General features: G+C 36.4%; 2 protein-coding genes across 15 annotated transcripts in view; one reads left to right on the top strand and one right to left on the bottom strand.

Annotated features, from left to right (window-relative positions):
- The window catches only part of IMMP2L (inner mitochondrial membrane peptidase subunit 2), a 958,924-nt gene that overhangs the window by 455,448 nt on the left and 490,288 nt on the right, over positions 1-13,188 (top strand). The gene's annotated exons all lie outside the window — the stretch shown is intronic.
- The window catches only part of LRRN3 (leucine rich repeat neuronal 3), a 41,699-nt gene that overhangs the window by 3,213 nt on the left and 25,298 nt on the right, over positions 1-13,188 (bottom strand). The gene's annotated exons all lie outside the window — the stretch shown is intronic.

Genomic DNA, 13,188 nt, shown 5'->3' with positions numbered 1-13,188 from the left:
CTTTAGAAAACTTAAATTACATTAAACATAAAGAATTTTTCTCTGTTTTTCCAATCTTTGGTTATTTTATTGCTTGTTATTACAAGCTATTATTTGTTGTTCTATTTGACAATTACGGTGGGGAGGGGAGAAAACCTTTCAGTGATGGCTTTTTTATTTTCTCTTAGAGAGGCAAAATTAAAAGGTTATAAATAAATGATAAATAAATAATGCTGTTCAGTTAAAAATCAAATGAATTAGTCTGTGATTCCTCAGGTTTCCAGGAGACGACATTTAGAAACAAAATTATAAAATGATGTAGAAATTGTGGTATTTAGCTGAATTTTCCATTTTCATTCATACTTCTTTCCAAAGTCTCCTTTGTATAAAGTGACTTGAATTTTGTAGTCTTTGGAAAAGATTGTCTAACTTGCTGTAGATGCACTTGTATATTGTTATGTTTAGCTGAAATTCAGATTAATGTTAGACTGTTTTATTATCCCCTGAAAATAACTTATATTCCATTAGTTACAACAATGAAAAAGTAACTTTATCACATCAGTAAAACAGACACTTAGCTGTACCTTCTTTTAAACGGTTATTGATGTCTTTGTTGTAATAATAAGCAACTGCAAAGCCAAGTTGCAATTTTGATATTTGCTATATTATAAAATACCTACAACTTTCAGATGTTCACTCCACCTGTTATACTGCTGGTGAGTTCTCCCTGCAAATGTACAGGACAGCTGGAGCACGGCTGCCCTGTTCATTCTGAGACTGGTGCCTACCAGGAGTGAGTGAGTGAGTGAAGTTGCTCAGTTGTGTCCGACTCTTTGCGACCCCATGAACTGTAGCCTACCAGGCTCCTCCATCCATGGGATTTTCCAGGCAAGAATACTGGAGTGGGTTGCCATTTCTTTCTCCAGGAGATCTTCCCGACCCAGGGATTGAACCCAGGTCTCCCGCATTGTAGGCAGACGCTTTATTGTCTGAGCCACTCTGCTGAATAATCAGTCTGTGAATACTTTTCTTTCATCTCTGCCCAGTGTTGACATTCATAATGGCATTGCTGACTGACTCTAACATTGGTGTTTCAATGACAGAGATAAATATATTTGGAGATATAGCTTCCACAGAGAGACAAAACTTTTTAATTGAATTTTAAAAATTCCTTGGTTTTAAAACTTGTGAAAAATTTACAGTTCTGTCACATCTTGTCCTCCTCTTATCCACTAAGACATCTGATAAAACTGGATCATGAAATTCAGATAACTACTAAGTTATCCTGAATTATCTTCTTTTTTTTTTAATTACTTCACTTATTTAATGATCAGAATTCTTTTTTTTTATAAAATACTCTTCAGATATTATTACTCTTAATCTGTTTTAAGTAGGCTGTAAGCCCCTTGAAAGAATTTAATGCAACTGCTTCTTCCTGAAGATGCCTCATAAATCCTTAGACATCCATGATCTGGGGTCCCTCCTCTTTTTCTCTGTTTCTTGTCATCTTCTGCCATTCTCCTGCATGCAGCCTTCTCTCTGCCTATAGAACTGTAGATGGCGCAACTTCTCTCTGCCTGGATTGCCTGTTTCTTTGTTTTAAGTTAATTCTTGCTGTTTTGTCAATCTTCAGTTCAAGCATCACCTCTCTAGGAAGCCTTCCATATAACTCCTCCCCCCAAGTTGTACTTAGCTTCCTGCTAGTACAGGGTGGTTCCAGGGCCCCAGCACACATCTCTGTCAGAATTTTTAGTTGATTTTCTCCCTCATCAGACACTCACTTCCTTTCATGCCTGAGATCTGCCTGATTTTGCAATCCCAGCTCCTGGGCATGATAATTAGAACACAGTAGATGCTCAAGAAAGGTTTTCAGTGAACTGATAAATGAATTACATTAATATATATATTCATCTTTCTATATACAATTTAAGCAGCTTGGTTTAATTTCCTAATTTCAAATCTAGCCAGTTTAATGCACATAAATCTACTATACAGAGTATGTGTTACCTTTATTGCTAAAATTCAAGGTTTAAATTTTAATGTAATACAAAAGAGCTAGATTTTAAAGAAAAGTCATCTAATATTATATCTTAGTTTATTCCTTAATTTTTTCAGTCAAAATTTAATGAACACCTATTATGTGCCATTTTGGGTTAATAGTTGGAGGATAAAAGGAGGACTTAGATATGATTTCTTCCCTTCATAAGTTTTCAGTCTTTCAAGGGTGACACAAGTAAATAGGGAGAGGTACCAGGATAGAATTTTAAATAGAAAGCTATTGCATCTCTATTTTCAAAATGAAGAAAAAGCCTAGGTACAAAGTATAAAAGATATTTCAGTGTGTTGCCACAAATGTTAATAACTCAGTTGCGAACTGAGCAATCATAATTTCGGCCAATTAATCAGTTAGATCCAGTTTCTCTAGCAAAGAGAAACCTATATTCTCCTTTATGTTAACTAGAGGATTAGAAATGTTCAAGGTAAGACATTCTTTTGGGGGGGATCTTAACCTAATGCCATTTTTTGTTTTTAAAATTTTTGTGTTTTCTTAAATTTATATTTACCTTTAATTAGAAACTCTTTTCTGACCTCATTTCATCATTTTGGCCTAGTCATATGCCCAAAACAACCAAATCTGAACTACATTTATTCTGTAAGCTTTTGAAAATAAGGAGAGTTCTAAAAGTAGTGAACACATTTGAGTTTTATTTTTCCAGGTCTGTAGGAAGAGATTGTCAGTATAGGGAGTACAATGGGAGATATGTAAATTGTGCCTTTTTTGTAATATTGATTTTTTTCTCATGTCTTTGGAAATGATGATGATACTTTCACTAATGGATTATTTGGCATGGATTGTTTGCAGGATAGTAAGGCAGTAATAACATCTTACATATTAGTGCTTTGCAGTTTTCAAAGACCTTTGATATCCATTGTTTATTTTATGTTAATAATGACCTTGAAACAGATTGCAGAGGGATTTTAACAGCTGTTTTTGTTTCTGTTTTTTTGTTTTTTTTTTTTGACAAGGGTATTGACAATCTATCTGCCTGGAATCACACAGCTAATAATTGATGAGGAGGAATTAGAACTCAGGCTTTATCTTTAGGCCTGCAGCTCTTTCTAGTAAGGCACGTTGCCTATACATGGAAACATGTGATAAAATCATATTGACAAAGGTAGTGCAGTGATTTATGTCTTAGGATGGGCTGGCATTACCTTTGTCTTCAGCTTTTCAAATTTGGAATATTAATATTATCAACCTACTAATAGTGAGCAGGGTGTGATCCACACTAACCAGACTCATAAGAGACAAGACCCAAATCCCAACACATTACAGTGAGAAATATGACTATCAAGAGTACAAATGTTAATATCTGAATCTGCCAGTCAATGCTTTTGCTTCATTTTAAAAATATACTTGGCAGTACAAATTATGAACCTGCAGTTTGTTTGTGAATATAGGTCGGAGCAGGGAATTTAGGTGAGATTTCTTATTATTGTCATCAGAAATGATAGTCTGAGATGCTTGCTTTAGTAAAGAGCATATATCATCACAGGAAACTGAACCTCCTGAGCCTCATGGCCTTTAGCATGGCCTCAGCCCCCAAAAGCTTATTGTGGGAAACTTTTTCCAGATTTATTCTTGGTCACTTCTCATCTGTGTCATGATAATTATTTGTTTACACTTCTTTTTCCCCTTACTTGCCATAAAATTATTAGACAAAAGATTATTGCTAGACATGAGATTATTAGACTATTTCCTTACTAGATATAAGATTATTAGGTTATTACTTTCTAAATTATGAGGTCATTATTATTATTGTTAGAAACTGTGTTCAGCTTCCTTTTGATTTGATTATATTAGTGTATTTGATTGATTGATTAGTACCTAGGCCAGTATATAGGTCATTAAACAAATGTTTGCTACATGATAATTCACAATTATCTTTGTATAACTTGTGTTGAATGATAGCATATGGACTAGTGATTAAAATGACTTTTTGTCCTTAAGTAACTTAAAACACCAAAAACAGTGGTTAAAATCCCTCTGTAATCTATTTCAAGGTCATCACCTGAAAGAATGCAGGAGACCCCAGTTCGATTCCTGGGTCGGGAAGATCCACTGAAGAAGAGATAGGCTACCCACTCCAGCATACTTAGGCTTCCCTTATGGCTCAGCTGGTAGAGAAGCTTCCCACGATGCAGGAGATCTGGGTTCGATCCCTGGGTTGGGAAGATCCCCTGAAGAAGGAAAAGGCTACCCACTCCAGTATTCTGGCCTGGAGAATTCTATGGACTCTGTAGTCCATGGGGTTGCAAAGAGTTGAACATGACAGAGCGGCTTTCACTTGCAACTTAACAATTAGCAACATAGAAAAAAATAAATAAAGAGGAAAAGATATGCCCCCAGATTTTTATAGAATTTTTTTCTTATTGTTTCACAGTTAGAAAGTAGAAATATCACAGTTATACTGCAAAGTTTCCATTGGGAAAACAGAACATGGTTCACTTTACTAGCACCAATTTAAAAACATAGCTGGTCTTTAGGTACACCTTAGCTTTATCAGTGAGAAAATGGTGTTTGTTGGTGGCAATTTTGAGACTTGGGCTAGATAGCAATTATATTGGTGATGTTGATTTTAGAAGGAGAATTTGTCATTTGTTCTTTATATGCATTGGTGTAAAAATTTTTTGTTTTAACTAACAAACTAGTTATGTCATTAAAAAATAAATGGACCAGCATCCCATCTTCACTTTTTGAGAATTTTAATGTATATGCCCTAAATCCTCTTACTTTTATCCTCCTTCTCCCTCATCTTTCCCTCCTCTGTTTTTCCTTTTTTAATATACTGGAGTAAAAAGAGAAACTCTCTGAAAATGTTTTTTAAACTTAGAAAACTTGTATTATACAATTATTGATATACTTACTTAATTTCCTATACTCCATCAATTTGCTTGGATTTTATTTTTTTCTCCTAAGGAATGGGAAAAGTATACTTGAAAATATCAGTATTTCAAGTTAGGTTTAAAGATTTTAGGACTGTTGCTTGGGAAGATGATCTGGAACCTTGTATTGGGACTGGGATATAATAAGCCTTCAAATAAATACTTTATGATGGATGAATGTATGAATGGATGGATGTTTATAAAGTACATAACATATAGATAAAACATTGTCCTTCTCTTCTTCAAAATAAAGTAAGCCATATGCAATGAAACTTAATAATTGTAGATACATCTTCATTAAATGATTTCCTGTTATTAGTGTACACATCATATATATGGTCATACTTAGGAGCTAATAACTGGTTGATACTTAACTATTGCTAATTTCAGTTGCTTTTTCATTTAAAGCTTCTTTCGTAAGGTCATGTTTATACTTCCTTTTAGTTTTAAAGGCAACAGAATCTTCCATATATTAAAGCAAAGGTAAGCTGTAATTGAATATTATACAATTTCAGAAGACATTGTTAGTGGAATGTCACCAGGAATGAAAACTGACATCTCAATGAAATGTATTATATCAAGGCTCTTTTAAATGATTTGAATGAATGACTCATACAAGTCTAAAGGCAAACCCTATTAGAGTTTACCATCTATCTACTTCTTCATTTATTCTTCCATTCAGTCTTTCAGTAAGTATTTGCTGAGAGCCTACTGCATCAGTCAATGTGCTTTCATTTCTAGTCATTGCATTTCATAAGATTTTTAACAATTGAAAGATTAAAAGTGACTTTTCTGTGACAAAGTGTAATTGGCAGTGTATGTAAGGCCTTTTTGGGGGTTGGCAAATTCAGAAGACTTTTAATTTTTCAATTTAAAAGGCATTTTAAGATGTAATTTTTCTCATAGTATCTTTATTTTTTTTCTGTTGGCTTCCCCATGTCAATTTTTGCCTGATATTTGGGAGAATAGCATTGAAACATGTATATTATCATATGTGAAATGGATCTCCAGTCCAGGTTCGATGCATGATACACAGTGCTCAGGGCTGGTGCACTAGGATGACCCAGAGGAATGGGATGGGGAGGGAGGTGGGAGGGGGCTTCAGGATGGGGAACACATGTACACCCGTGGTGGATTCATGTCAATGTATGGCAAAACCACTATGATATTGTAAAGTAATTAGCCTCCAATTGAAATTAATTTTTTTTTAAATCCAAAAAAAAGTGTTTTATATGTTTTAAATTAAATAATGTGTGCAAATTAGACTCTGACCAGCAGTGTAAAAGCTCCCAGTTTTGGCCATTAAAAGAAAGCAATGTTAAGAATTCTCATATCTTAAGGATATTTTTTAATATTTGTGGACACTCATAACTTTAGATTTCTTCAAAATAAAAATAGAAATAGTTTCTAGCTATAATTATATATGGAATTTTTGAGACCAAAAACTATTTTTTCCTTTGTAAAAAGATCTTAATTCTTTAGCTGCTTCTGTTTTTTTTTTTAATTTTTATTTTATTTATTTATTTATTTTTCCTTCTGTTTTTCTACGTTTCTGAAACATTGACCAGACACCTCCTTTTCGGCAGACACTGTCGTAGCCACTGCAAAGTCAACAATAGATAAGATAAATTGTCTGTTCACCAAGTTCTCAGTTATTAAAGGAGAAAAGAGCAGAGGCTGCTGCACTGTAGAGCTGACTTGTAACAGCAGTATGTGTACTGCTCTGCAGATGCACAGAGGAGGAATTCATAGGTCTCTCTACCCAGCACGAGTAACTTGGGTCTTCTGTATTCTTTTATAATGCTTATAAAAACTCAACTGAAGTAGTGGGGAAACACGTGGGTAGGGAGATTTAATATCCAGTATCTTTCGGGTGAATTTTTACAATCCTAAAGCTTAAGAACAAAGTGTGGCTTCTTCCCCATACCTCATTATGTGTATTATAAAGACTGCAGAGTCTGAAGAAGTGAAACATTTGGATGCTTAAGTTCAAAAATTGTTAAAGATAGGAGGTTGCCATGGCTACATCAAAGCCCAGTTTTTCCTTTTCTTCTATAGCAAATTGCTAGCTAAGTTCATTTGTGTAAAGAACTTAAATTCTTTTCTTCCATTATCTGACTTTACATTCCTTTGTTGTAAGACTCAGTCTTGCTTCAAATCTAATTGAACGTTCTGTATCCCAAAGGTATTGTTGGACTACATCAAATGCATCCCTATAAAAGGTTATTATTTTTTTTCCTTGAGAAATATATTTTCCAGTTTTTCAAAACATAATTGTTCTATGTCAACATTCAGGGAGTGGATAATGGTGACTATTTAGAGTAGTTTAATGAATGCCAACTTAAAATATTTAGATGTTAATAAAAAAATTGATAAATGTGAAGAAAATTTGCTTTGCATTATGAAATGTGGATCAAGTTTACTAGGTGATTGCGTGATTGAGGACAGGGCATCTTACTTTTCTATGCCCCAAGTTATTGATCATTAGAATTTAGAAATTGGTTGTATGATCATTAAGGTTTTTTTCATATTCTAAGCTTATATGATACTACTCTGAATATGAAATATATTTTTAAAAATATCTAAAAAATAGCTGTGGGTAAATAGTTTTAACCTTTGTATTTAATTGATCACTTGTTTATATTAGGATCACTGAATTTTGGTCATTATGGTTTTTTTTTAATGCTATCAGATTGATTACCTGCCATTATTTCTATTTCATTTTATATTTATATCTAGTCAGTAAATGAAGAGAGTTACTTTAGTCATCATATTGAGATACACTAACCACTGGGTAAGTAAATTGCCTGAATTAGGTCCCTTGATGGAATAAATGAAGCAAAAATGAGTTGCTAGTAACTATTAATATTGGTATACGAACAATATATGCCTTATGATTTTTTTTGCTAATCTGAAGGATATGGATTTTTAATAATATCAAAGTTTCAGCCACCTCAGTAAACTTAGCATCATATTAAATTAGTGTATTTTTGATGTCATACTAATTTTTAGCTAGAAATGGGCATAGAGATCTATTGATTCTCAACCTCATCTCAGTTATGAAACCCTTTGTTCAAATAACATCTAACCTAGACTCACAGTAGGTCAAACATAGGAAGGAAGATCTATTCTGATTAACATGCCAGGTGGATGGTGGAGGAGGGTCAGATTTGTGGAAATATTTAAATGCCACCCAGTCTGGTTTTACATCTGATCCTGAAGAGGCTCCAAAGACCATGGTTTTCTGAACCATCTATCACATCCTCTCTTAGAAGTAAGGTAATGAAGGTCCTCAGAGGTGAAATGACTCAGGCAAAGTGGTTCATTCTAGAAGGGTGTTGAAAATATGCAGAGACCTTAGTGGCTCAAGTGGTAAAGAATCCACTTGCAATGCGGGAGATGTGGGTTCAACCCCTGGGTTGGAAAGATCCCCTGGAGGAGGAAATGGCAACCCACTCCAGTTTTCTGGCCTGAGAATTCCCATGGACAGAGGAGCCTGGTGGGCTACAGTCCATGGGGTCCACAAGGTCTCAGAAGTCATGACTTAGCAACTAAGCAGTAACAACTATGTTCTTAGACATGATTGAGTGACTAACACTTTGACTTAGGCATTCTTTCTAATGCAAATTCCCCCACTGCCATCTCAGTCTAGGGACCTACCTCTTGAGAAACCTCAAGTGAGGTTTCTGTTCCTTGGCCTTGAAGTGAAGTGAAAGTCACTCAGTCGTGTTCGACTCTTTGTGACCCCATGGACTATACAATCCATGGAATTCTCCAGGCCAGAATACTGGAGTGGGTAGCCTTTCCCTTCTCCAGGGGATCTTCCCAACACAGGGATTGAACCCAGGTCTCCCACATTGCAGGTGGATTCTTTACCAACTGAGTCACAAGGGAAGCCCTTGGCCTTGACTGACTCTTAATTGGCCTTTGTCCTTTCAAGATGGGAAGAATATCTAAGTGTGTTATGATAGCACTGAGTCTCCAAGGTAATTAGGAGCTGCATAAGGGATGGGGCAAGGAAGAAGCATGTGCTCTGGAGAAGAGTGGGTGTGGTAGGAGCAGTTAGTAACAACACATCAATGGCAAACCTGTCCCATGTAGTGCTGGTCTTATGCCTTATGCAAATTGCCACAGGTATTCCTCATGTCATATCTTTTTGTAGACTCCGATATCATTCTTCATTTTCACATTAAGGCCGAAGTGGTTACATGACTCTTTGGAAAGTAAGTTTATTCCCCCTCAGATTCAAGTCCCTTTATCTTGCCTCTAATCCACTGCTAAATTAATTAAACACAGAGGCCATTAACTGATAGGACTCTTAATTTTGCAGTGGCCTTTGTAAACAAACCCAAATCTAAGCCTGTAAATGCCTCAAGGTTACAAAATCGAACTGCTAAGGACAGCAAGGCAAATAGCTAAGCAGATTTTAAGCTATAGCCAATCACCCCTTTCTTTGCTTCTACATTTTCTCTCTTAAAGCCTCTCTCTGAGTTCCTGCCAATGGGGCCTCCTAACCACTTCCAGTTTGACTCTATTCTATTCAAATTGATTTTTGCTCAAATAAAGTCTTAAAATCTCAATATTCCTCAGTTAATCTTATACTACCACTGAGCCCTCATCCATGGAATTCTCCAGGCAAGAATACTGGAGGGGTTAGCCGTTCCTTTCTCCAAGGGATGGATCTTCATGACCCAAAGATCAAACCTGGGTCTCCTATATTGCAGGCAGATTCCTTATCATCTGAGCCACCAGGGAAGACCAATGAACTCTACTTCGTCCCAAATGTTTACTAATATAGCACCACTCATCTTAGTAACTATTCAGAAATTTATTTCCTACAACTGGATGAGCACACTGACTTTTGTTGTTGTTTATTTCTCCTTCTTTGACAGAAAAGTTTTACTCAAAAAAAAAAAAAAGAAAGAAAAGTTTTACTCAGATGAAATATACAAGGCAGTTGAGTGGTACAGAAGGGGAACTAGAATAAGCAAAACTTATTTTCTAAGCCTAGTTTTGCTGTGTGGTTCAGATAAATCATATTACTCTCTGAGTCTTAGTTTCCCACAAAATGTGGATTTTGGACAACATTTTCATTATTATTTCCAAATTGATAATGTTCTGGAATATCCCATAAAGGTTTCTTATAGAGTCACTGTTATAAAGAAGTTCCCTTTTTAGAGCACAATTATTTTTGTTATTGTATAGGACTTATGCACTAAAATGCATATGATGAATCCCATATATTTAATTTATACTATCTTTGAGGATGATTTCCTTAGATTCTTATATTTTGAGAATCTCAAATCATCTATTTTCAAACTGGCTAAAATTCTCTTTTGAATTATGATAGGAATAGCTGTAGCTAAAAAGTAGGGAAAAAAAAAAAGAGAGATTTGATATCATTTTGTGTCCTTGTCATATCCTGGACCTTCTGTTTGACCAGAGAATATTAGCGCAACTCTTAAAGCAAGTCATGTACTATTTTCATACCTCATGAAACTAGGCTCAGCTGACTCCCTTAGATTTAAATGTAATCCTTGCAATGAATTTCTTTTAGAGAAACCAGGAACAACTTAAATAGCACAAGTCTTTTTTTTTCCCCCTAAATCTTAAAATATGCTTTGGGCAGATTTTGAGAGAGTCTTTGGACTTTTTATCTTGTGTCTTCTGCTGTTTTCAGAATTTGGGAATTGTGCTATGTGGGGAAATCCATAGGGATAAAGTAAAAAAAGGATCAAGATAGTTTTCTGTAAAAAATAATTCCAAACATGGCACCCCCAAACAGCAGATCTGTGGAAGCTTGTTATAGCATTGCCAGAATCAGGAAGGATAATTCATAGTGCATAAATTCCTTATTTGTAATATTCTTTTAGAGGGTGGGGAATGCCATCTGAGTCTCAGGAGGCTTTCATATTGGTGTAGTGATTTCTGTATACTTATAAATAATAGCTTGTTGTGATACTGTCATTTCTCATCTTGAAAAGGATTCTGATTTGTATTTATTTTTAATTATAGTTTTTGCTCATCTGAGTACTTCATTAATAGCATTATATGTGAGGTTGATTTTTGTATGTAATTAGCAAAACAAACTATATTTCTAAGCCAGAACTTGTTCTGTTTGTTTATGCTTCTATTTCTTCTATGAGAATAACTCCATGTTCAGTTCAGTCACTCAGTCATGTCCGACTCTTTGTGACCCCATGAATTGCAGCACACCAGGCCTCCCTGTCCAAAACCAACTCCCGGAGTTCACTCAAACTCACGTCCATCGAGTCGGTGATGCCATCCAGCCATCTCATCTTCTGTCGTCCCCTTCTCCTCCTGCCCCCAATCCCTCCCAGCATCAGAGTTTTTTCCAATGAGTTAACTCTTTGCATGAGGTGGCCAAAGTACTGGAGTTTCAGCTTTAGCATCATTCCTTCCAAAGAACACCCGGGACTGATCTCCTTCAGAGTGGACTGGTTGGATCTCCTTGCAGTCCAAGGGACTCTCAAGAGTCTTCCACAACACCACAGTTCAAAAGCATCAATTCTTCAGCGCTCAGCTTTCTTCACAGTCCAACTCTCACATCCATACTTGACTACTGGAAAAACCATAGCCTTGACTAGACAGACCTTTGTTGGCAAAGTAATGTCTCTGCTTTTGAATATGCTATCTAGGTTGGTCATAACTTTCCTTCCAAGGAGTAAGCGTCTTTTAATTTCATGGCTGCAATCACCATCTGCAGTGATTTTGGAGCCCAAAAAAAGATGTTCTTTTCCAAAAAGATGTCCTTTTCATTATAGGGGACTGGAATGCAAAAGTAGGAAGTCAAGAAACACCTCAAGTAACAGGCAAATTTGGCCTTGGAATGAAGCAGGGCAAAGCTAGAGTTTTGTCAAGAGAACGCACTGGTCTTAGCAAACACCCTCTTCCAACAAAAGAGAAGACTCTACACATGGATATCACCAGATGGTCAACACTGAAATCAGATTGATTATATTCTTTACAGCCAAAGATGGAGAAGCTCTATACAGGCAGCAAAAACAAGACTGGAAGCTGCCTGTGGCTCAGATCATGGACTCCTTATTGCCAAATTCAGACTTAAATTGAAGAAAGTAGGGAAAACCACTAGACCATTCAGATCAGATCAGATCAGTCGCTCAGTTGTGTCCGACTCTTTGCGGCCCCGTGAATTGCAGCATGCCAGGCCTCCCTGTCCATCACCAACTCCCAGAGTTCACCCAAACTCATGTCCATCGAGTTGGTGATGCCATCCAGCCGTCTCATCCTCTGTCGTCCTCTTCTCCTCTTGCCCCCAATCCCTCCCAGCATCAGAGTCTTTTCCAATGAGTCAACTCTTCGCATGAGGTGGCCAAAGTACTGGAGTTTCAGCTTTAGCATCATTCCTTCCAAAGAAATCCCAGGGCTGATCTCCTTCAGAATGGACTGGTTGGATCTCCTTGCAGTCCAAGGGTCTCTCAAGAGTCTTCTCCAACACCACAGTTCAAAAGCATCAGTTCTTCAGCACACAGCTTTTTTATAGTTCAAATCTCATATCCATACACGACCACTGGAAAAACCATAGCCTTGACTAGACAGACCTTTGTTGGCAAAGTAATGTCTCTGCTTTTGAATATTCTATCTAGGTTGGTCATAACTTTCCTTCCAAGGAGTAAGCGTCTTTTAATTTCATGGCTGCAGTGACCATCTGCAGTGATTTTGGAGCCCAGAAAAATAAAGTCTGACACTGTTTCCACTGTTTCCCCATCTATTTCCCATGAAGTGATGGGACCGGATGCCATGATCTTCATTTTCTGAATGTTGAGTTTTAAGCCAACTTTTTCACTCTCCACTTTCACCTTTATTCAGGTATGACCTAAATCAAATCCCTTATGATTATACAGTGGAAGTGAGAAATAGATTTAAGGGACTAGATTTGATAGATAGAGTGCCTGATGAACTGTGGACAGAGGTTCATGACATTGTACAGGAGACAGGGATCAAGACCATCCCCATGGAAAAGAAATGCAAAAAAGCAAAATGGCTGTCTTGGGAGGCCTTACAAATAGCTGTGAAAAGAAGAGAAGCAATAGGCAAAGGAGAAAAGGAAAGATATAAACATCTGAATGCAGAGTTCCAAAGAATAGCAAGAAGAGATAAGAAAGCCTTCCTCAGCGATCAATGCAAAGAAATATAGGAAAACAACAGAATGGGAAAGACTAGAGATCTCTTCAAGAAAATTAGAGATACCAAGGGAACATTTCATGCAAAGATGGGCTC

This window comes from Bos grunniens, chromosome 4 (assembly GCF_055505025.1).
Source record: "Bos grunniens cultivar Pamir isolate PY7600 chromosome 4, Bosgru_T2T1.0, whole genome shotgun sequence".
NCBI classification, from domain to species: Eukaryota; Metazoa; Chordata; class Mammalia; order Artiodactyla; family Bovidae; genus Bos; species Bos grunniens.
Note: the sequence above shows the minus strand (reverse complement) of the source record. Positions and strands in the feature narration are given on the sequence as shown.